Here is a 25,883-nt window from a genome sequence, read left to right on the forward strand (position 1 = left end):
AAAAGTTAGTCTAGTGAAAAGGTACAGAGTCGCATAGGCAGAGAGGTTGACATGCAGAATGGGTCTAGACAGGCGACTAGGTAACAGGTAACAGATTAAGAACCTACAGGAGATAGCATACAAACCACAGGATATGCATGAGAGTTAGGGGTGGGCAAGCCATGACACTGAGACCACAGGCATCAATCATGAATATCCTGGCCACCTTGGCCTTTGGTGTCACACGATGAATTGTTTCTCTAAGTCAAAAACACATTTGACCACAGCAGTAACAGACGTCATGGCTACAAGTTTATGAGGCACTGAGAAGAGGAAAGAGGAGGAAGAGGTGTAGGAGGAGGCCATTTTAAGAGTTGGCTCCGAGGAAATATGAGCCCCTGGTGGGGCAGAAGTAGTGAGGACAGGAATTAGCCTAGGAGGTAATGGGTGATATTATACACAGAACATTTAGCCAATGGGCTGAGTTATTTCTCTGAATACATGTACAAGTACAGGCCAGAACCCAGGCACATAGTAAAGGAGAGACAAAGTTTAAGAAACCCCAGGATGGGCCACTGAAATGCTCCTTGTCTCTACGCCATAGACCATGCATAACAACAGAAGGGTCTCTGTGTTAAATATTACAATATTTGTTCCCCGCCTTTTGGTCACCACCACCTGAACTGCCCCCACATCTGATTCACACCTCTGCATCTAAGAGACTGCGTTTGGCTTCATCTCCTCTCAAGTGCAATTGAAATACCCTGAAAAGGGAAGAGTCCTCACATTCTTATCAGTCGCCACTCAATTCTGCCTCCCTTATCAGAAGCTCTCTTATCACAGCCAGTCTCCTCTTGCATCATCCCTACAGAATTGATTCTTTGTTCATCGTTGCTCTCACTTCCTGGTTTCTAACCTTCTGAGGGCAGAGACCGGCTGTGTCTTCTTCATCTTTGGCATCTCAACAGCTAATCCCACGCCCCGTATACTGAGTGATAGATATTAGATGCCAGATTTTTCCACGCGGAGCTGAGACCTTAAACAAAGTCATTTAACCTCCTGAGCTTCCTTATCTCTAACCTATCTGCAAGATGAAAGCATTAAAATCCACTCCTCGGGTTGTTAAGAGCCTTGTATTGGAACATAGCTGGCAAGCTATAAGTCACTGTACCAACACAAATCAATATTTGCAAGCAGCTAACATAATTCCTGGCGAGCATGTGTGTGTTGATTGGGTGAAGGAACAAGTATGCATCTCTTTTATGAATACCCTTTCTCTCACTCAGGAGGGGTCTTAAAATGTGACGGGGGCATGGGAGGGCCAGCCAAGGATGACGATGCTGGCATCACAGACTGGCATATGGATCTCCACTTGATGCTGAGACTTAGAGAAAATTGCAGCATACGATTTCTGGTACTGGAGCCTTTCTCGGTGAGAGACATCAGATGTTCCACACTGCCGGACCCCAACTTCCCAGATGAGCTCTACCTTCTTGGGCTCCCTCCTTCAAGTCCTCCCAGGCAGGGCTCACTACTTGTGTGTCAGCTGCGAGGCCCCATGGCGATATATTATTTTCATTTAGTGGGGTTTGGTGGCTTCTCCAGGTTTCTGCATCTGTTTCTCTTTGAATCTGTTAACTAAATATATATCTGCTGAGCTCAAAGTATTTTTACATCTTTTCCTTCCAGCTCCCCAGCCAATTCTGAGACCTGCCTCTCTAAAACAGTCGATTTGTAAGTGGGTTGGTTTGGAACATCCTTAAGCAAAGTTCACCCTCGTCATTTCTATAAACCCCTTCATTCCTTTCTGCTCTCCTCCCCAAGAAAAACCAACTCCAGAGGGGGGACTGGAGGAGGGAGAGAGAGAGAGAGAGAGAGAGAGGGAGAGAGAGAGAGAGAGAGAGAGGGAGAGAGAGAGAGAGAGACTATAGAGACATAATGAAGTCCTGGAAAATGTGCTTATTAGATGTATGCACAGGAGCAGATGGCGGAGCTGAAGAAAGAAAGGCTGGTAACGGGGACTTCTCCTGAGGCATCAGCAATCACCCTCAGAGGGGAAGAGGCAATAAAGCAGTCGCTTAAGAGAAGGAACCTTTGCAGGCACATTAGGAATTGTGAGACAAGAAAGCCACGGAGGACCACAGGTCAATGCAGAGAAGATGTTTCCAGCCCCATGCCATAGCATAGGATGCCCCTGGGGACCAGACAGCTCTGCACCTCCAGATTGGCTGCTTTGACTATAAGCCGAGAGTCAGCAGCAAGGGTGGTCACATCCCAGCTCAAGGAAGCTTTCAGTCCATCTGTTGCCATTTATCTGGGTCAGTGATAGTTAAGACTTGAACAAGTTAGAAGGAAATTGTCTGGATTGGTTTGGGGCCTTGTCTCTCCCCTTCCTACTGCAGAATCATCTGCCGTGCACCTGTGCTACAGGAACCTCTGGTAACAGTCTGGCAGCCTGAGCTTAAAGTTTAGGTTCCGCAGAAGCATAGCTGTGTTGAAATCTGATTGTCCAGAAATTCACCATCATTGTATATGGGTGAAGCCAAACCAGAGTGAAATATAACGGTTAATCCCAGTAGAATACAGTTGGATTGAAAATAAAGAATTGGGAAGAACCAACTGTAAAGGAGGAAAGTTAGTTTCTAGAGGAGATGCTCACACAGTGAGTACAGTGAGCCCTCCTCTGGCTTCCAGAGCATCCACCCTGCCTCTCAAGAGCTGGGTGGGTACGTGCTAGAGTGGGTACACAAGCATTAGCCATCAAAGACCAATCAAATCCCCTTCCAGAAGTCCAAGGATAGGATTTAAACTCCCTTTAGAAATAGATAAAACCAAAAATGAGTGACTGGCCAGGGGCATGGCTCAATTCTCAGAATCCTAGGTTCATCTTCTTACAGAAGTAAGGCTTTTGCTGTCAAACACTGTGAGGGTTAAGCACAAGGGTGTATTTGTCAGTCATCCCACAGAAGAAGGATGTTGTGAGGATAAAGAAACACTGATGCATGGGGATAGTAGCAACACTGATGGATAGAAAAGAGCAAGAGAAGGAGGAGGAGGAGGAGGAGGGAGGAGGGGGAGGAGGAGGAGGAAGGAAAGTTCAAGCAACCAGGTCTAATTCATTGGGAAGGAAAGAAATGACAACTTTTATAAAGGTAAAGTGAGAGTGCTCACTTCGACGGCACATACAGTAAAATTGGAATGGTACAGAGAAGGTTAGCATGGCCCCTGCACAAGGATGGCATACAGATCCCTAAAGCACCCCCACCACTCTTTCTGTATTTTATCTCTTTATTTCTCTATATATGCCTGTTTGTTTTCTAATGAGAGGCAGAAAAGGCTCCATGCCTTTGGTTGAGAGAGGAGATGAGGAGGAGGAGGTACTGGAAAGAGTAGGGAGAGGGGAAGCCGTAATCAGAATATATTGTATTAAAATCTATTTTTAGTAAAATAATAAATAAATAAAATGTAAACAATTAAAGAGTAAATGGTAAGAGTGTGGAACAAGGCTACTGGTGGAAATAAAAATTGGTGCATACACTGTGGAAATAGCGTTAGGGTTTTCCAAAATCTGGAGGAAAAGTACTACATAATCTATTGATATCACTCTTGTGCACATACCCAAAGGAAATGAAGTCAACAGTATGAAATCTATGGATGCATGCTTCCTTTTGAGTGACACTATCCACAATGGCTAAGACAGGGATTCAGTTTCTATGCCCATCAGATATGAATGAAATATAAACACATGTATAAATGTGTGTAGGTATGTATGTATGTATGTATGTATGTATGTATGTATGTATGTACAATGGGGTACTATTCATTCACAAAGAAAAATAAGATCCTTTTATTTACAGCAAGAGGACATATGTTAATCAAAAGGAGCCAAACACAGAATAATAAGTATATAAGTAATAATTATCACATAATCTTTCTTACATATGTTTAGCTGAAAAAGAACTGATAATGAAAGAGGAATTATGAGGAACTGAGAGAAATACCAAGGTTAAAGGAGAGTGGAAGGACACCATAAATGTACCTATATAGAAATATAACATTGAATCCATTAATTTGTGCAACAAACATGTTAGTCGTTATATATAGGTATATATTAGATTTAGTTTTGCATGTAAATACATATATTGTTTGCATGCTTAGTGCCCACAGAGACCAGAAAGGAAATCAGGTTCCCTGGACTGTGAGCTGCCATCTGGATTCGAGGAACAGACTCTGGATCCTCTGAAAAAGCAGCCAGTGGTGTCCTTAACCATAAAGTAATTAATCTAGCCCCAATATTATTTCTAAAATACGTAAATCAAAATGCCAAGAGATAAAATAAAGAAGAAAGGAAAGAATGAAGAAACGAAGGAAGGAGAGAAAGAGTTCTTAGGTAGGGGCTTCTTCTTAAAACTCCATTCTCTTCCATCTAACATAAAATGATCTTTAAAAGCCCACAGAAGAGATAGGTGATTGCTTATAAAGTGAGAGACTTCCTTCCTACCTCCCAGAAATGCACGCTCGTTTGTTTTATGACATGTTTGCTTTAGTTTCAACATGTACCACTGACATGTAACATGACTGGCTAGCTAGTCTTGAATTCAAGGAGTTTGGCCTGCCTCTGCCTCCCGGTGCTGAGTTTAAAGCCAAGCCACCACACGGCTACACTCTCAAAAAGAATGATTAGCAGGTTTGATCTATTGCGCAGATTTTCAAATCTGCTCCGATTCGTCTCCAGAAACATTAACGAGAACACATTAATCACCAGTCATTATACTAAGTGCCAGACATCCAAAAATAAATAAATAGGAAAGGGGAGTTTGTCACTCAAAGGGGACAAAGCAGATTGATAGATCGCTAAATTCGGTCCAAAGAGATGATGACACAGACATGGTGCAAGCCACAGCAGCGAAGACTGCAGCTACCTGCTTGACAGATGTGAGGCTCTTTGTTGAAAATCATCAGGACTCCTGACTAGGAAGGGGCAAAGCAAAGAAGAGAGGGGGCCCTCCAGACAGCATTGGCAGAAAGATCAGGGCAAGTACCTTGTGCTCTTGGGGTCTGAGCACCTCCATACCCAGGCAGTACAAGGCTGTCTTACTTGCATGAAAACCTGTGAGAACAACCCTTGACAAACTTGACAGACAGTGTTGTAGTGTTCTGTGAGAAATCGGCTCGTTCAAACATTTCACGATGAAATGCCCATTGGTATTTATGGCACCACCATCATCATTATGATTATTTCTGGAAAAACACTGCTGTGAAACAGTATATTTTCAATCATGAGGATTTCACTCATGCTGGTAAGCCATCAGGTCAAGGTAGAAGTTGGGGAGATGGATCATTTGGAGCTGAGAGTCACGTGGTGTAATTTCTTCTTAGTAATTTCTTGATTCGTAGCTATATTGGAGCACTGCTATTAGACAGAGAAAACATCTATCATTGATTCTAGACACAGGAAAAGATATAAAGGGGAAAGAGGGGTTATTTGGTTTTGTTTGGTTGGTTTTGGTCTGTTTAAATGTATGTTCATGAACCGTGTGTGGGGAAGGGAAGATGGGCTGCTTGTGTTGTACAAAGTTCAACATTTGGTTGGCAGAAATGATTTATTCTTTTCTCCTGATGTTACTAGCAGTGTGTCCAGTTTTGGGGAAGGACACCTGGTAAGACCATGATTATAAATGCAGTGTTCATAAAATGTCTGGGAATTGTGTAAGAGAAGCATCTTCCAAAGCCAGTGCTGTGAAGTGGAGTCACAGAATCCAGAATCATCCAAGATTTCGCCTCCATCGCACCAGGCAGGAACTGGGCTGAAGATTACCAACCCTTAGAAAAATCTTTGCTCATGCAGATTATGAAAAAGCCAAAGAGAAGAAGGAGGTATTTTAAACAGAGGGGGGAAAAATCAAGCCTTTGGAACTATTTCAAACACATGGCTTGCATGAAAATTACAAGCTAAATACTCACCAGACCCGTGTTGAGCAGCTATAGTGAGCAAAAGAATAGACAAAGGAACTGCAGGATTCTTTGCCCTCACATGTAGATAAGTGTAAGTGAATTAAAGAGACTAGGAAATGTCGCCTTCCCTCCCGTCTCCCCACCAACCCCCAGGGACAAAGGGGGGTGTGTGGAGGGTTCAGACCACTGTGAGTGTGAAGGAAGGACTTCTAGGGAGAGTTGCAGTGACACAAATCTACTCTATTGTTTCAGGGATAGAGTATACAAGGGCTTCTAGGGGTACAGGTGGAAAGGCTAGTTGTCATAGCATCAAGTTGGGCAGGAACGGCTGATTGGACATAATATAAAACCTAATTATCATATTGAGGAAGGCAAACTGGAACCTGTGTGCTAAGTAATGCAGCTGCCTCACTTGCTGAGAGCTCTGTACAAGGTTATTTTTTAGACAAGGCCCGCTGCTGTGTTCAGGGACGCTCTCCAGCGAAAGGGAAGCCCCGCTGAAAAGGGGAGCCCTCCATTTTGTGCTGAGCTCAAAAAACCATTCAGATATGGGGGACTGCAACCTTAATAGCAGGGCTCTCTAACAAGGAAATGCAGGGATAAAACAAACATTAACAAATGTAAGTATCCTGGGGCTGGGTTAGGGATGGGATTTGGGTTAGCACTCCAGTTAGGGTTGGGGGATGGGGAGGAGGTTGAGTTGGTATATTGTTTGCCTAGAATGCACAATGCCTTGGATTCAACATAAAACTAGGTGTTGTGGCACGTGCCCCTACTCCTAGCACTAGGGAGCTAGAGGCAGGAGTTCAAAGTCATCTTCTGCTATATAGGGAGTTCAAGGCCAGCATGGGCTATATAACACCACACCTCAATAAACAAACAAGCAAACAAATTAATTAATTAAGAGTTAGAAGAGTGCTAACTAGCAAATGAAAGGCATGGCTTCATGTCATAAATATATTACTTATTTGTTGTGTGGCCTCTTGTATAACTTGTTGAGCCTATTTTCTCATCTATAAAAGAAGAGACTTCAAAGGCATGAGGTATGGAAAGCAGATTAGAAGTTATGCATTGACCCTAACCAATCAGTGCCATCTCCTGGGGGTTGTATGACCATGGGTTCTAAAACTATATCTGGGTACAGTCATGAATTTTAAAATGTAGAATGTTGGAGGAAGAGAGATGTACATACATTATCCGTTTGAGCAGATGATGGAGATGTCTTCCAGCTCTAAACAGAAGGGGTTGGTTTGTTTTCAGTTGGCCCACACCCGAGTATCTCGCGCATGCGCGCCACTGCTGCGCATTGAGACCGCAAAGCTGATCCACAGAGACCCTGCATTCAAAGACTTCAAACTGTTTTAGAAATCCAAACGCATGTCCATCTAAATTGTAATATGGCTGTGTTATCATGTAACTATCCCCCAAGTGCTGCATGCACATAAAAATGGAAGATAGCGCTGCCTCAGATGTGGCCCTCAAAGACTGATTTTGAAGAGTATAAGTGGTTTCTAAGGATAATAGGTAAACAGAGTTACACATGTGGCAAAATGTTTGTTGTGTTGAGGAAAGAGCAGAGAGCCCCCGTAATGGTAAAATATCCGGTGTTTGCTCAGGATAACAAGAAATATCCAGGAAAAAATTAAATCAAGACAATTTGGCAAAGTCTTTGTGGGCCAGAATATGAAGTGTAGTGTACTTAGGCAATGAGGATCCAACAGGACTTCTTAAATGTAAATACTTGAACTTAAAACTTTCCTCCAAAGCCCAGGAAAGTCCAGACTGGATGAGCAGGGCATAAAATAGTGCATCTGAGGCAAAGGTTTCAACATCTATGTAATAATAATCCACGAGAGAAGCAGACCAGCCAGGACTCAAGCCAGGCATGAGAGAAGGCTCTCGGCAAACAATAATGGCAAAATCAGGAAGAAGTGAGTGTAAGAAAATTCCAGCTGGGTGAGAGGAAATGAAGCACAGGTTGGTCAGAAAAAGTTTATGGAGAAAGTTGACGCTGAAACCGGGTGTTGACTAGTGAAGTCGGGCAGAGAGCAACTAATGAGAGAATTCAAACCCATGACCCTTCCTATTAAGGCATTCACCTCTATGTATTTAGTACTTGGTAACGTAATGTGTGTTCCATAGATGTACCAAGTATTCATAGGCTTAAGAATATCAAGGTCTTCATTATCACACTTAAGAACATGAGAAAACATTAAAGGGCAGGTTCCATAGCACTTGCTGCCATATGGCCTGAGTTCAAGCCTCAGGGGCCCACATATCAGAATGTTAGAACTGACTACTGGGAGTTGTCCTATGACCTCCATACAGGTGTGATATTATGTGAGGACATACAAAACACACATACACACACACACACACACACACACACACACACACACAGAGAGAGAGAGAGAGAGAGAGAGAGAGAGACAGAGAGAGAGAAACTAAAAGATGTAAAAAGCTAACGCTAAACCGGACTACTTCTATAGCACCTTGCAGAGTCTCTGATACACTATCGGTGTGCTTCTGAGTCCAATGACCATGGCATGCAGCTGCCCAGGAAGCACCTCACAGGATGGGCATCCACAGCAATGGTAGTAGCCCAGGACCAATTGTCTGAAAGGACCTGTAGAATGTTTTAGGGATCTTTCAACTTGAGTAAACGTAGTTTATTTTTATCCTCAGTTTTTCACCAAGAAGGCATTTTTCTTTCTTTTTTTTTTTGAGGCAAAGAGATTTTATTTCAAAGGACAATAAGGCGCAGGCAGACAGAACGCTCAAGTGGGAGTCGGTGAGCATAAGGGATGAGTCGCTAGGGAGGTGACTGAGACAAAACACAACTAGTGCAGTTGACAACACCTACAGAGGAGCTATTTCTAGGGAGATAGAGGGGACAGGGAAGCAATCGGAGGAACAGGAAGCCAAGTGTGGGATGTACCAAACACACTGAAAAGGGTTCTTCCCATCTCCGCAAGCTCCAGGACTTAGTCCAACTGCAGATTCGCCTTTTTCTGTCAGCCAGCGGTTATTTCACAGCGCTTAGACTACTTTTTACTTCAGTTTCCCAAACGCAAACATCTCTGGGACGTCCACCATCATGGCCTATTTGGAAGACGAGTTTGACTTCTTATTTAACGATGATTTATCCACACCACGGATAAATGTGCATGCAAAGCAAGAGCCAGCTCCCTGGGATCTCTGTAAGCATCAGAAAGCGGCATCCCCTCAGGCAGGCACATGGCTTGCTGAGGAATAGTACTGGGTAGAAATTAGTCAAAGGAAATCCTTTCTCCAAGCAAATAAAACTGCTTGAGAGCTCATGGCCTGCAGGCAGAACTTAACTGAGTTTCCATTCCCACTCACCTTCCGCAACCTAGCAATCCTTGGACAGGAAACAATCGGAATAATTGTAGACAGTATCTCTCTGTGTCTCAGCCTTCCCCTTTGGGCCCTATGGCAAATGCTTTGAAAGGAAACACGGCGTCTTCCCCCTTCTAGCTTAAGTGTCCTAAATCAGAATTTTGTCATCTAGAAACTGTAAAACTGTGAACAGAAAAGATGTGTCGATGTGTTGTAAGTCAGGTACACACTATTTTCCTCCTCCTCCTCCTCCTCCTCCTCCTCCTCTTCCTCCTCCTCTTACTTCTCCTCCTCTTTCTCCTCCTCCTCCTTCTCCTCTCTTTTCTCCTCCTTCTCCTTCTCCTCCTCCTCTTCCTCCTCCTCCTCTTCCTCCTCCTCTTACTTCTCCTCCTCCTCTTTCTCCTTCTCCTCCTCCTCTTTCTCCTCCTCCTTCTCCTCTCTTTTCTCCTCCTTCTCCTTCTCCTCATTCTCCCTATTCTTCTTCTTCTCCTCTTCCTCCCCCCTTTCTTCACCTTATCCTCTAGGGTTCAGGTTCTCTGGAGCTAGACTTGCAGGCAGTTGTGAGCCACCTGGTCTGGGTGATGCAAACTGAACTGTGGTCCTCCAGAAGAGCAGCCAATTCTCTTAACTGCCAAGCAATCTCCCCACCCCCGAGCTTGGATTTCTCTGAAGAATCTTTTACATTTTTTGCCAAAAAAAAAAGTCTGAGAGTTTGGGAGCATCAAAGAAAGTTTCTGAAAATGGAAAATACAGTCTTAAAAGTGAGAATGGACCTAAGTGCCAAAAAGTGCCCATCTTTGTAAGGCCTGCAACAAAGATTAATACTGTGAGTGGTAACAGTTCTAAAGAGCCATGTCAGTGCTGGTGAAGCGACTGAATCTGTGCAGCCGTCTATGTCACACAGCAAGAACTGCTGCATTTAATGATGTCCAAAGAGAATGTGACGCTCCCTTTGTCTACGTAGGGACTATGTTACAGCAGTCAGTCACTGGGAGCCCTGTGGCCTTCTTCATTCAGTAAGAGCTTGCTTGCTTGCTTCCTTTCTTTCTTTTCCAGTCATAAGTTTTCAGATGCATCTTGTGGATCTTAAAGTCCAGAAAAGGGAGGGGACATGCATTTCTGGCAATTTATCCTAAGATATGGAACTTAATACTAACCTTTTGATGTATGTATATAGGAGTGTGTTTGTCTGTGAGAGACATATGTGTGTGTGTTGTGTTCATTCCAACCCAAAGAGGTAAAAGATCTTTAAATGACCTCAGACAGCAGACTGTCTCAGAGCAAGAAACGTCAGAAGAGAGAAAAAAAAAAGAGGACCATCGATCTGCATGAATCGATCTTGTGATTGTAACTTTGCTTGGGTATGAAAGAACACACAGAGGCTGGCGTTGGAGAACACAGCAGGTTACTCTTTCCAGGAGGATGAACAGATGACAGAGAGGAGTTCAGTGAGGGAAATACTGACACAGAATACATATGACGTTCTGAGATTTGTCCAGATGAGCTCTGTGGTCTGCTTTACAGGAAGGAGGTTTCCAAGAGAGACCAAGAATAGCACTTACTTCCTTCAGGGTGGTTATCTAGAAACAAGCAAATGCTACTCAGGAGCGCTTGGTTTTGAAGGGTCAGCTACTGACATTTTTAACTTCCCAGTGGCCTAATAGCCTGATTTACAATATATCCAGGTTGGACCTCATTTTATTGCTTCCAGGATCTAAACAAGTACATAAGTACTCTCCCTGACTTGCCCATAGGAATGAACCACCCAAATCAGGATTCATTTGAGAGTATTTGGGCTAGGGTGGCCCCTTAAGGAAAGGACAATCTAGACATAGGCAACATTTCCCTATTTGTCCCTGAGACCACAGGACTGTGACACTTGTGTCTTCCAGCTAAGAACCCTGAAGGCTGCTAAAGACTTGGAGCCAAAACACCTCTGCATTGGCCACTCTTTCTACCCAGGGTCTTGGAGTTCTCTAGTCTCATGTAACCAATATTTACCCTTGTTCTCTCTCTGCTCCCTGCCCACCTTCACACTTCGATGGAGAGCAGTTAATAACCCAGGTGGAGACAATTAACAATCTCCAACAAGTGACATTTCATTTTGGTGTGTTTGGCCAGCAGTCATAAAAAGGCCCTCAGGATCACTGAGAATCAGAACTTCCTGCTAGCACAGAGGCTGAAGGCAAGGAGGATTCCCTCCATCTTTAGTGAATTCTGCCTTAAGCACAGGGACATCTTGTTAAGTGCTTGCTTTTGATGACTTTCTATCTTCCCACTCCACAGACCTCTGCACTCATTGGATATTGAAGTCCATGGCCCACCAAATTTATTGAGGTCTAGATGGGGCCTGATTGGCTGCATGTAGTTAGATCCAGACAATCAGGGAAGAGATTCCAACAAGTTACTACCACATCTGGTTGATATGGAGGTCTTTGAGTGTTCCAGTCGGCTGTTTTTCTGGTATGGTTAGGTTGTGATCTCTGGCTGACAAAAACTGAGGCCCTTGTGCAACCGAGGCTTTCCTTGTGTCTCCCTTGCCCTCAGGGCTTCTGTTTCCCTGCCTGTCAGAGGGCCCTGCACCACATAGAGAAAGATCTGGGTCTCGTGGGAAGTTCTATACTGAAGGCCCTTCTGCCCAACTTCTCATGAAACTTCCTGACTGACAATTTTCACTCAGTGCTGTACATGAAGCACATGTATATAGGTGAGCTTCACATTTTCTGTTTTCAGTCATATTGGATATAAAATACTCTGATATAGTATGACCTTATCTAAATATCTATATTAAAAAATCTGACTTCCAGATAAGACACATTCAAGGTCCCAAAGAACATGAATTTGGGGAAAAATTATTTAATTCAGTATAGTACAGGAGACTGAGGTTATCTTATTGGCCATGTTACCCCAAGCACATGGCCTATTTATATATAATATATATGTGTGTGTGTGTAAAATATACATTATACATATAATATATGTAAACTATATATGACTTTCATTATATACATAATATATATTTTCATATGTATACATGTACATATATTCATGTTATGTATCAAACCAATGAACCACCTTAATGAAAACCATAAATCAACAGAGTACAATTAACACATAAATTAGTTAATTTGTGTCCCGCGCTATCATCTCGCCAGCAAGAACATACGCAGACACCAGGATCCTTCTGCAGCAAAGCGTTTATTACATCTTGAAGAGGAGAGACCGGGGCCCAGAAAGGCGCTGCTTATAAAACCCTAGCATGGGGGCTGGGGATTTAGCTCAGTGGTAGAGCGCTTACCTAGGAAGCGCAAGGCCCTGGGTTCGGTCCCCAGCTCCGAAAAAAAGAACCAAAAAAAAAAAAAAAAACAAAACAAAACCCTAGCACGGGGGTTGGGGATTTGGCTCAGTGGTAGGGCGCTTGCCTAGCAACCGCAAGGCCCTGGGTTCGGTCCCCACCTCCGAAAAAAAGAAAATAAATAAATAAATAAATAAATAAATAAATAAAACCCTAGCACGGCATGTCCATGCCTGATTGGTCGCTTACCCATGATCTCACTGGCACGCCCCGGGGTGGGCAAAGACTTGGCGCAAACACACTCTTGCACATGCGCACACAGCTAGTTTCCTGAAAGGAAGTCGGGCTGGCGCAGCGGAAGCCAGCGCCATCTTATAGTGGCGAATGCTATCCCGGCTTTTCACGTGGGGCGCAGCGGAAGCCAGCGCCATCTTGTGATGGCGAATGTTATTGCAGCTTTCCACATCTCCCCCTTTTTGTTTTACTAGAATGAGGCTGGTCTAGGCCTCTGCAGTCACTTCCATCTGCTGTGGCTCCTGTCTTAGGTCGTTCCTCTAATGTCACAGCCTTATCCATCGTAGGGTAACCCTATCGCCACTGGGCCCCGTGTCTTAGATTGGTCTGTGCATGAGGAAAGTTGCCCGTCTCTGGATACCGCAGTGCTGTGTGACAGTAACTGCTAAACGACCTAGGGCGAACTCTACAAAAGAGGCCAGCCAGAAAATGAGTTAGTGAGGAAATCATGATCACCCTATCGCGTGCAATGAGGAAACCTCAGCGATGTAGAAGGGCTGATCAAAGAATCATTGAGTCTCTCTCATCCCAGTGCAATGGATCCACAAATCCATGGGGTGCAAGAGCAGAGAACTCAGATGTCGACTAATTTTTGAGGATAGATAACCAAATTTCAGGGGAGGCCCCTTGTTCAATGGCCACAAGTGCTTGAGTGATAACGACCTTGTCACGTTTCTGTTGAGATCTGAGTTTGCAAACCAACCATAGCATAAACACTAATCCACAGCATAGGGCTGCACCAAACAGAGCCACTCCCGATAAGTAGTGGGCACCTCATCTGGTTCTCCTCAGCTGCTACCAACAAGGGCCGTAGTCAAGCCACTCCTATAATAAAATTTAGAATTCCCAATTGTTAGCAACTACTCCAGAAAGTTCACCCACTGTGCTTGCCTAACAATAGATTGGGGGAAGGTAACTCTAGACACTGCAGAAACAATGGTTGCAGCAGTAATGGCTGCTACAATAGCAGCAAAAGTAACAAGGTCTTTCCCAGGACAGTTTAGGATTGGTCATTATTCTCTGGAACAACCAGTAGGCAATGGAACCATGTCTGAGATCTGCACAACCAGGGCAGAGTTCCCCAGTCCATAGCAGCTTCACGCAGATGGCATTCCTGTGAAGCTACAGACTGCAAAATGACTAAGGCAGCAAGAGTCACCAGGGGAATGAGGGGGGCAGGGGTAACAGCTGGAGTCCAATCTTCTCCAGAAAGCAGCAGTGCACAGAGGGTTGGAGTGCAGGCCGCGGTGGGACGGGACACAATGATTGCAGCAACGTCAAAATCTCTGTGATGACAAAAGATGTGGGGGAATCCTCCGTCTTCCTCCAAGGACACAGGAATGACTCCAGGGACCCGAACCATGAGAGCTGAATCTTCATGCTCCCAGGATCAGCAAGTCTCAGCAACCACCTCTGGCAGCTGGCATACTCTTGTAGCATCCTGTAGAAAAAACACAAACATTCCCTCTTCCCCATATAAAATACCTGGACAGTATCATGCCAAATGCAGAAGTATGCCTAGTTGTAGAGTGCCATAAACACTCAGAGTTCCTTGGCATCCAAATTTTAAAATTGGAAATAAAAGGAGTATTATTGTATAGCATACATAGCATACAGGGATATAACTCCCCCTTTTTATTTATTAAGATATAAACTGTCTAGTATCATTGTCCTCCCTTGTTAAGGGGTCCAGGCAATCTAGTTTGAGTTCCCAAATGGCCTACAAAGGAACCGTACTTAGTGCTCTTAACCACTAAGCCATCTCTCCAGCACCTCACAAGTTTTAAGCATTAATTAGAAATGCCGAATCCTGTAAACCTGGTCCAGATTTAGCCTTATTTAGAAATCCCTGAGTTGGCAGGGTGAGGCTGGGCGTTGAAAGTAAGCAACTGGAGTCTTCCTCTTTTTCATGAGGGTGTGTTATCAACTACATTACCATTTTCAAAGAGCTGGGTCTATGGTTTTGTTTAGTTGTCTGAGGCAGAGCACTGAAAGGACAGTGAGTTGTCAGGCAATTCACACTGAAATCATCACTCACTGATTTTATGTAGAAAACCTGCCTCTAATAAAGCATTAAGTAATTGAAATCAATTGTAAACCACAAGCTACACATTGAATTGAAAGCTTGATTTTTTAACATTTAAAAACAGTGGCTACAGCACGTAATTTAATAGTCTGTGTTGAAGCAGGGGAAACTCAAGAGAATAAACAAGTGATCCAATCATACATGTAGCCTTTTCATTAGATGAACCACCTATAGATACAGTAAGCGCATTTCCTATGGGTTGCATGCACAAATATACAGGAAGTACAAAAGCACGCAAAGAGTAAAATTATCAATTTTGCCTGAAAAATTTGTATATGTAATAGGCCAAATATCAGTATTTTGTAATAACCAATTTGATTGCTCTTTGGAATAAGATATGTTTCACCAGGTTTCTTTTTAAAATACTTCCATGACTCTAGCCTACAATTCTGTATTAACACAACTGAAGCTTTATCTCCAATGAGGATAAACAAATTGCATAAAATCAATCCTCTAAATCTGTCTTGAAATGGCAGTTGGAGTAAGGAAACTGGCTGTAATGCTCTCACAAATTCTAAAACCTCATCAATCCTTTGTAAATCCTGTAACAATCTCTACCTGTTTGATTTTTCCTCAATTATAAGTAAGTTTGAGTTAGTCAATGTAACACTGGCAATCCTTAATCAAATCCTTAAGTTCTCCTTGTAACACCAGAGCACAACCACAAGGTCACCTGAGTTCTGAGTAGTGACTAGGCAGCTGTCCTTGGGGCAGTGGAATTAGCATTAAAATACAGATAACTTCAGGGCAAACCACAACTTTGGAAAGCAAAACTCAACCTCCAACAAACAATCTAGTCTCCAAAATCTAGTCTCCAAGACACCGAGTCTATCCTTCATGCTACAAAGTTTGACTGCCAATTCCTACATATCAACGCACGATATTGGTGCAGTCTCCAATACCTCAACAAAGAGACATTGTCCTAAATTCTTTTAGAAGCCTGGTCTCTAGGATAAGAGTTCCATAAAAATATTATCTCAATTTAGACCTGTTTCCCTAGGTTGGCTCATGTCACATGTTGTCTAGAATGACTTTATCCAAATTACCAGCTCTATGTCAACTTTCTGTTACCAATATTATACCTTTTTAACCATATCCAATAACTTAAAAGCCAATAGTCCATAACCAAGGCATGTAGAGCATATTTATACATTTAAAACCAATGAGAAACAAAATTGAAGTGGCTACACATATCTTTAATATTTAGACCAAACACCATTATGACTTTTCTAGCTGTGATTTTAAGAGAAGCACCTTGTCACCTGCTAAGTCTAATAATCAGCTCATGCAGACGCTCATCCCCGGGCAGCTTCTCCAGCTGACCTAGACTCCTGGCTACAGATACAGGGCTCCAAGGACTGATTGAAACTGCTTTTTATTCATTTGTTCCTTTTTTGAAATGAGTTAAAACCAAATCAAGATATGAACGATTGGCAGATAAAGTTTTTACCATTTTCTCTTTTGAACATGAAACATAAAACATTTAAACAACGAGAAGCAAGAACCACAGACATAAACTAACAGACATGAACAGCTTGGTACACCAAGGACAGACAATACACATAGAGGGAAAAACTAGATGGTGTCCCATCAAAGGGACCCAGATCCCAATAGGAGTCAGCAGAGAGGTAGGATTTCCCCTTTCCCACCACTTCCACGGTGACCATCCACTCGAGTGGAGTTGATATGGACGACGGATTGTCTCAATTCCTGGACTAGTCCATCAACGTGTTGAAACCAAATTCCTGTAAGATACTGAGATATATTACGGGATATCTGAGCAGCACGACTGACATTCATAAATGGTATGGAAGTGAAACACAGTCCTGAATATTTCCACTCACAACCCAATTACATTAACTCCATCAAGCTGTGTATGGGCATTGAGATGTCCTTGGGGGTAGGGGGTAGGAAAAATGAAGAATTGAGATATCTTTTTGTTTGATTCTCCTGAATAAATGTTTCAGGCAGTCTACCTCTATCAAATCTGTTCAGTATGACTCTGTGAAGTTTCCAGAGCCTAATCACACCTTTTACAAGCACAAAGACAAAATTTTTCTCCCAAAATACTGTTCCTTTTATCTCCTCCCTTTTTCTCTCCCAGGGCGTCCTTTCCCTTATCTCTCGCTCCCTCGGATCCAAGGTCCTTGGAAAGGCCTTTTTTCTTAGGTGCACCTTTTCTCTTTGAGCTCTTTAATCTTTCATTCCGCTCTGTTTCTGACATGCTGTCCTGTAACTCCCCTAGCGCTCCCTGTCCTGCTATTACTGTTGGGCGGCATTTCTCATCTTCTAGGCACGATTTCTGACTGTGCCTAGCGGCAACCGCAAAATCAAAAGCCAAAAGAGAAAGAATGAGCGCTGCCAAAACAATAACAAAAGCTTCCACCGCATCTTTTAATGGGGGAGAGAGATGAGAGAGATCAAGACCAAACATGTCTCTCAGAGCTTACCTTTCGACCTGCAGTTCTGGACCCTCTCCGTGAACAGAGGCTCTCCTCGGCGCTGGTGATGGTGAGGCATTTGTCCCAGGTTTCGGCACCAAATATCCCACGCTATCGTCTCGCCAGCAAGAACACACGCGGACACCAGGATCCTTCTGCAGCAAAGCGTTTATTACATCTTGAAGAGGAGAGACCGGGGCCCAGAAAGGCGCTGATTATAAAACCCTAGCACGGGGGTTGGGGATTTGGCTCAGTGGTAGGGCGCTTGCCTAGCAACCGCAAGGCCCTGGGTTCGGTCCCCACCTCCGAAAAAAAGAAAATAAATAAATAAATAAAACCCTAGCACAGCATGTCCACGCCTGATTGGTCGCTTACCCATGATCTCACTGGCACGCCCCGGGGTGGGCAAAGACTTGGCGCGAACACACTCTTGCACATGCGCACACAGCTAGTTTCCTGAAAGGAAGTCGGGCTGGCGCAGCGGAAGCCAGCGCCATCTTGTGATGGCGAATGTTATTGCAGCTTTCCACAAATTTGATATAACACTAAAATATACTTATACTAATAAGTAGCAGACTGAGGATATAGCTTTAATTTCTGAAATGGAAATACCAACATATACCTCTAAGAGTAACAATTAAGAATTTCTGTTGCTCTAGATCCTCACCAATGTTTAACACGCATACTATTTTTTAAATATTTCCAGTTCCAGTGTGTTCTGCTATCTATTTGTATGTTTTCAATGTATATTTTGTTATCATTAATAAAGTTTATTACTCTTTGGACATTTTATAAATCCTCCTTTTTAAACTTCTCAACCATTTTTTCTTGGGTTCTTTCATGTTCTTAATGATCAGATGTTATTTAGACAATTCTGTTTCTACACCTGTTTTCAGTTAGGTAAATTGAAAATATTTTTTCAGACCTTATAGCTTTTCCTCTTATTGAGTGTCAAGGGCCAATCTTCCTAGAAGCAGACAAAATTTAATAAGCAGAATAATTATTAAAGAATCTTCCCATGCTCAATAACTGTGTCAAGGAAAGGCCAAGAAAGGAGCAGATCCTAGAGAGAAGTATAACCGTGATTCGGGACTGAAGCAGCCTCAGCGACAGCACACATACCGGCCGTCCAGAGCTGGCATGGTGGAAAAGGCCGAACACCTTTCGCACTACTCTACTAATGCCCTCCCCTCTGCAACTGTCACCATTCCTGACAGAAGCCACAGCTGCCATGCAGTCACCAACAGCATTCCCAGTCTCCCAAGCAGTAAGATCTTCTACTCACATAGCAATACATTTTTTTTCAGGAACAGAAACTATTGATTTCAGCATTGCTCAATTTAAGGACTATCATGCTGTTTAATAAGATTTTCTTACTTAAATTCATGAAGACAGTCTCCACAATCTCTTCACATTTATATACACAGCCTCCTTGAAACTGACCTTTTCGTCAGTAGGAGTCAGGCTTAATTTTTTTCCACACTGCTTCATAATTCTTCTAGCATCAATATATCAGACAAACCAAAAAGAATTGATAACTGTCTGCCAGTGGAAAGCCAAGTGATTTTTATGAATACCCCAGTTAGATAGAAACCCGAGAGCATGCTGAAAGAAAAGTTAATTTGAGCCAATTTTACTTGAAGTCTTTTCTCATGTTCCTGAACCTCGGCCGTCTGTTGTTATAAACCTGTTGAAAATGCTTGCCTATAAGGTTTAAATTAAGAGCTAAGTGTGAAACACTAAGCTTGTCAGAAGCCCAGTAGATTTCTGCTATACTTATTATTTCCAGAGCTAGGGTCAGTCCCAACACATAGCTCGTTCAGAATGCTCTGAGTCACGGCATTCTCATTTCACTAGAACACATTCCAGGCCTATTTTGTTTGTGTGTGTTTGTGTGCATGTGTGTGAGTGTCTAATTTAGGGGAAAATATCCCTTACCATTCATCTCATCTGTCTTATTCTTATCACTCTTTCTATAATCGGATGAGCCTTGACCGGTAGCCAGACAACATTCTCTACAGGATGTCGCAGCACCTGTTTAAAAGCAGATACATAATGTGCTGCCATTTCCAGGAGCAGACAAATGGCAATTCACCGAGTCCAGAGTGGAACACGGCCAGCATAGCTTCTGCCATTGCACTTGCCAACCTTCACACACTTTGCAAAATAAATTCCAAGCAGCTCAGTAATGCAAATAATTCATGAAGAATCTGTGCTCCAACAACACATATGCACACAAGGAAAGAGCAGCCTCAGCTGAACTGCATTTCCCTTCACTGGAGTAGATTTAGTCCAGACCTAATCTCCGGGTAACACAGGCATAGGCTAGAACATTTCCTGCACTGTGATGGTTTTTAACAGTTCATCTGGTTCCAACATGACAGCATGGACCAGGGTACATGCTTAGTACCCTGCTTAGTAGTTTAAAAATAAAACAAGTGAAAATATCAGAAATCGTGCATTCAACATCAGTACCAACAACGAAACATGCCCACTGTTTGCACCATCCTGATATTTATCAATTACTAACAAGGGATCAGAGAGGCGAGCAAACTGCATCACATCATCAAAGATCAGATTCCTTCACCTTCCCACTCCACTATCCTTCAGGTACTGGTTCCTACCCCCCCCCAAGCATGTAACCTCATGGTAGAGGGGCTGCTCATCCACCACGGTACCTGTAAATGCCCCTATTGAAAGGCAGTTTTACATCTTTGAAGCAGGGTTTTTAAAAATCCCTCAGGTCCTTATGGTCCTCCATCACCCTCATCTAGGAGACATTCCTATGAATCCCAGTATCCGAGAACACTCATACCCTTTTAGTTTTATCATTGGTGAAGGAAAAAGAACTGCCCTGATTGGCTTAGAGGCATCATGTGATGACTCTCCATCTACCGCAGGCACACCATCTCTCAACAGGGTTGGAGTTCTGCCTTAACAAAAGGAGAATCTAATGGCTGTGGAATATACAAGCCACCCCTCCTGCAGCACACTCTACAACCCACAAACACCTTGTCACAGTGGGGAGATGTCTAGAGGAATTCATACCAATCCAAATTGTTCCTATCTTTGGAAGTTGATGACTGTGCTGACTAGATTATTTTTTTTTCAAGTTGAAACAAATTGTGGTCATCTGAAAGAAAGCATCTTAACTGATAAAATGTCTCCATAAGAAAGAAGTGCAGGCCGACAGGAACCGGATGTAGATCTCTCCTGAGAAACACAGCCAGAATACAGCAAATACATAGGCAAATGCCAGCAGCAAACCACTGAACTGAGAATGGGACCCCAGTTGAAGGAATCAGAGAAAGGACTGAAAGAGCTTAAAGGGGCTCGAGACCCCATATGAACAACAATGCCAACCAACCAGAGCTTCCAGGGACTAAGCCACTACCTAAAGACTATACATGGACTGACCCTGGGCTCCAACCTCATAGGTAGAAATGAATAGCCTAGTAAGAGCACCAGTGGAAGGGGAAGTCCTTGGTCCTGCCAAGACTGAACCCCCAGTGAACATGACTGATGAGGGAAGGGCGGTAATGGGGGGGAGGATGGGGAGGGGAACACCAATATCGAAGGGAAGGGGGAGGGGTTAGGGGGATGTTTGCCCGGAAACCGGGAAAGGGAATAACAATCGAAATGTAAATAAGAAATACTCAAGTTAATAAAGATTAAAAAAATAGTTCATAGGTAAATCTCCCAGGCATTTTCTTGATTGATGATTGATGTGGGAGGGCCAGAACACTGTGGCAGTGGTACTCATGGGCAGGTAATTCTAAGTATAGGAAAGTAAACTGAGAAAACCAGAAGAGCAAACCAGTAAATAGTGCCTGTACATGGCCTCTGCTTCAGTGCCTGCCTCCTGAGCTCCTGCCTGAGTCCCCTTTATGATGGGCAGTAGGCTGTAAGAAGAACCAAAGGCTTCCTCCTCAGGCTGCTTTTGGTCATGGTGTTTATCACGCCAATAGTAAGAAAACTAGGGCAATGACTAAATTCAATGTGCTTGGGACACGCAAGGGTGAATTATCTTTCTGACGATTCATATCTATTAGTGGTCTATATTCACCCATCATTATTTCATAATTAGGGAAAAAACTTAGGAATACAAACACTCACAAGTTCCATTACCTATGAGAGAAACCAAAGGACAAATATCCTAATCGCCAAAATTCCCCCAAACCCCTTGAGAAATGAATTTGAATGGAAAAGAACTTGATAACCTTCTGCAAGACACTTGACTAGCATCAATACCTGCTTCTAGGCTCCCTTTATCAATACCCTGGGAACTCATGGAAAATCCAGTCTCAAGTGTTCAAGCTGTGGCCGCAGGCATACTTGATAGCAATATCCTTAGAGAACAATTCTTGCTGCAATTTTTATTAAAAGCAATCAATTACTATTTCTCTGAACAGCCAAGTCCTAGATAGCCTGATTGCTGGAATGGCATCCTCTGATGACACAACATTCCTTTACTGGGTTCCACTCCCAAACTCTACCCCTGAAATCCTAAACTCAAGCCCAGGAAGATCTGATATATATGTGCCAGGTTCCTTGTGTTATGAAACGGGAAATGGTAGAAAAGAGAAGAGAAAATCAACATCTTCTACTGTCACTCGGAGGGTTTGTTGGTACCAAATGATACTGGATCCTCTGAAGGAAAACAGCTGGATATCTGTTGCCTTTAAAAAATATACTTATCAAGCAATACCAAAAATTTTTACTCTGCAAGGCAAAGCATAGAATATATACTATATATATATATATATATACTTATTCATCAGCTAAAACATATGATCTATTATTATCTGGAATATAAAAATACACCACCACTAATAATAAAAATAATTTCAGTTCATTTAATTTGAAATGACTTTCAAAATTTGTTCTAGAGATTTACAACATTTATCATATTTAATCCCCCTAGCGGCTCTGTAAAGAGGGAAACTGCTGTCATTATTATTTTAGAATTTATAATCTTGTGGCATCACAGGTTAGGGTGTAGCTGACCTGTTTTGCAGTCTGCCTGCATTCCAGACTCCATGCCCACGTTTTCTGCAGCTCTCACCTCAAACCATGCAGGAAAGGAGGCAGAGTGATACTCCATTCTCAGATGCTGAAGGCAAAGGGGATCTGGAAGGATAAAATTCATACCAAAGGCCTCAGATCACCAAAGCAATCTTGACTGAGAAGAACAAAGCTGGAGATGTCAAAAACTTAATCTTAAAATACACCATGGGGCCGTAAGACCCCAAACAGCATAGAACTGGCATAAAAGCTGACTCACAGATCAAAGAAACAGAATAAACATGCCAGGAACAAACCTATGGGCCTATCTAACTGATTTTCAGGGTGAAGACTGCTAAAAAAAATATGCACTGGAGAAAAGCTACTCTCTTCGGTAAATAGTGCTGGGAAGACTGATGTCTACTCAATACGCAAGATTAAAAATCAGCAAAGACCAATTCAAGGAGGATGAAGTACGTGATATTATAAAAGTACTAGAAGAAATCAGAAAAATAATCCAAAGCACTAGTATAGACAAGTATCTGTTAGGCAAGATTCAGAAGTACAGGAAACAAACAAACAAACCAAATAGACGAATGGGATGTATTAAACTTTGCTGTGTACAACCAAGAATACAATCAGCAGAGATCAGAGGCAACCTGTGTGCTGAAAGAAACCATTCCATTGCCTATTGTCTGGAATATAAAAGGACTTAAAAATCTCATTAGCAACTTAGTTTACAAATAGAAGATTGGTTTTAATAGACGTTCTTAAGGGATATAAATGGGCAGCGTGCTTATGAAAAAAATCATTACAAGTCAGGGAAATGCAAATCAAAATACAATAAGACATCATCTCACCCCAGATGAAACGACATTAACAGAAAAGACAAAATGTGACAAATTCTTGGCCAGGAGGTGGAAAACACGGGACTTTGACAACACAACTGGTGAGGATGCACAGTTGTTTCCTATGGAAAACTGTATGGATCCCCAAACAACTCAAAGCAGATCCACCATAGGACCCAGCTCTTCAGTTTGTAGGTATACATCCAAAGGAAATGAAATCAGCATACAAAGGAGATGTTGCATGTGTTTAAGTCACAGCCAACATTCACCCTAGGTTTATCTACAGACAAAAGAAGATGAGATGGGTTAGCCCAATGCACTATTTTCAGCCATATAAAAAGAGAGAGAATAGAATCCAGACATTGCTGAGAAATGTATGGAGCTGGAAGCTATTACTCTAAAATATCATCATTATTTCACTTTGTCAGACACAGCAATCCTGCATGCTTACCTTTTTAATACTTTTTTTTATTTTTAATGGTTTTTATTTATTTACATTTCAAATGCTATCCCCCTTCCCAGTTTTCCCTCCACAAGCCCCATATCCCCTCCCCCTTCCCCTGCCTTTATGAGGGTGCTCTCCCATCCGCCTACCCAATCCTGCTTCAGTGTCCTAGCATTCCTCTATCCTGGGTCATCAAGCCTCCACAGGACCGAGGGGATCCCTCCCAGTGATGCCAAATAAGGCCGTTCTCTGCTACATATCCAGTAGGAGCCCTGGGTCTACCCCCACTCACTCCACCCCCATGTGCTCTTTGGTTGATGGTTTAGTCCCTGGGAGCTTTGAGGGGGTCTGGTTAGTTGATGTTGTTATTCTTCCTATGGGGTTGCAAACCCCTTCAGCTCCTACAGTCCTTGCCCTAACTTCTCCAATGGGGTCCCTGCCCTTAGTCCAATGTTTGGTTATGTACATCCACATCTGTATTGGTCTAGCACTGGCAAAGCCTCTCAGGGGACGGCTATAGCAGTCTCCTGTCAGTAAGTACTTCTTGGCATCAGCAATACTACCTGGGTTTGGTGTCAGCAGATGAGAGAGATCCCTACATGGGGCAATCTCTGGATAATCTTTCCTTTATTTAGTCTCTACTCCACTCTTTGTCCCTGCATTTCCTTTTGACAAGAGGAATTCTGGGTAAATATTTTTGAGGTGCGTGGGTGGCCCCATCCCTCAACCAGGGGCCATGCCTGTCCACGGATATGGTCTCTACAGGTTCTATCTTCCCTTTGTTGGGTATTTCAATTAATGTTCTCCCTGTTGGGTCCTGGAAACCTCTTGGATCCCTGGCATCTGAGACTTTCTGGTGGCTACTCCCCAGTTCCCCTTCCCCCCACTGCTACACACCTACTTTCAAATTCCTGACTCTATATACTTCTCCCCCATCTCCTTCTGTATCTAAACCACCCCCTTTTTCTCTCCCTCCTCTCGCCCTTTCAGATCTCCCTCTCTCTCTCTCTCTCTCTCTCTCTCTCTCTCTCTCTCTCTCTCTCTCTCTCCCACCCTCTCTCTCTCCTTTCCAGAGATTATTTTTTCTCTTTCTGAGTAGTACTGTAGCATCCACACTTTGGTGTGATCTTCATTCTTCTTGGGTTTCATATATAGTCTGTGAGTTGTATTGTGGGTATTCTGAGTTTCTTTTTGGCCAATATCACCTTATCAGTGAGTACATACCATGTGTGTTCTTTTGTTATTGGGTTACCTCACTCAGGATGATATTTTCAAGTTCTATCTATTTGCCTGTGAATTTCATGAAATCATTCTTTAAAATAGCTGAGTAGTACTCCATTTGGGTAAATGTACTACAGTTTTTGTATCCATTCGTCTGTTGAGAGACATGATAAATAAGGCTGCTATGAACATAGTGGAACATGTTTCCTTGCTACTTCTATACATCGTAGCTAAAAAGCAGTCCATCTGAATGTAAAATGATAGTTATTACAGGTTCAGGTCAGGCAGGGATGAGAGTGAGAGGCTGAGTAGTTGGCAAAACAACGGTGAGGGACTGAGTTTTAGTTATGTACAACACAAAGCGATGACTGACTGCCATGGCCAAGCATTTGATTAACTAGATGAGATCAGCCCAAAGGTTCAGGGCACAGCTCAGTGGCAGAGTGCTTTCCTGGCACCTATAAGGTTTTGGGTTCAATTTCAGTCCTAAATCTTAAAGTAAGCACGAAAATGGAAAGGAATTAGAACCACTAATTACTTCAACTTTGATCAGTACATGCATACATTACCATGCTGTTCCTCAAATAAAAACAGATGTAAAATAAATGTAAATAAAATTAATGTAGAAAATGCAAAATGTACAAACCTATTTGTACTTCCCAGAGTTTAAAAACAAACAAAGCAAAAAGACCACAATCATATTTCCTGTAAGACCAATGTGTGTATCAGTTCGGGTTTGTAAGCTTCCCTAATAGTGATAAAATAATAATCTATACTTACACACAGAAATACACAAACAAACACACACACAGAGACCGACAGACAGACAGACACAGAGAGAAAAACAAATAGACACAGATAGACAGACACACACACACACACACAGAAAGACATATACAGAGAGAAGAGCAGACACACACACACACACAGAGAGAGAGAGAGAGAGAGAGAGAGA

General features: G+C 42.8%; 1 long non-coding RNA gene and 1 other non-coding gene across 3 annotated transcripts in view; one reads left to right on the forward strand and one right to left on the reverse strand.

Moving 5' to 3' along the window:
- Window positions 1–7,216, reverse strand: part of LOC102551665 (uncharacterized) — a 62,996-nt gene extending 55,780 nt beyond the window's left edge. The window contains exons 1-2 of one of the 2 annotated variants that reach the window (XR_015627267.1): window positions 7,127–7,215; window positions 5,022–5,389 (exon numbers count right to left, since the gene is read on the reverse strand). This is a non-coding gene — a long non-coding RNA (uncharacterized LOC102551665). Of the gene's footprint in view, window positions 1–5,021; window positions 5,390–7,126 lie in introns of both variants that reach the window. The other variant, XR_015627269.1, reaches the window with a different exon arrangement.
- Window positions 3,143–3,249, forward strand: LOC120094404 (U6 spliceosomal RNA). Its single transcript, XR_015628354.1, has one exon. It is a non-coding gene; the product is annotated as a U6 spliceosomal RNA (small nuclear RNA).
- Window positions 7,217–25,883: the final 18,667 nt, after the last annotated feature.

This window comes from Rattus norvegicus, chromosome 8, assembly GCF_021556685.1.
Source record: "Rattus norvegicus strain SHRSP/BbbUtx chromosome 8, alternate assembly SHRSP_T2T, whole genome shotgun sequence".
In the NCBI taxonomy this organism is placed as follows: Eukaryota; Metazoa; Chordata; class Mammalia; order Rodentia; family Muridae; genus Rattus; species Rattus norvegicus.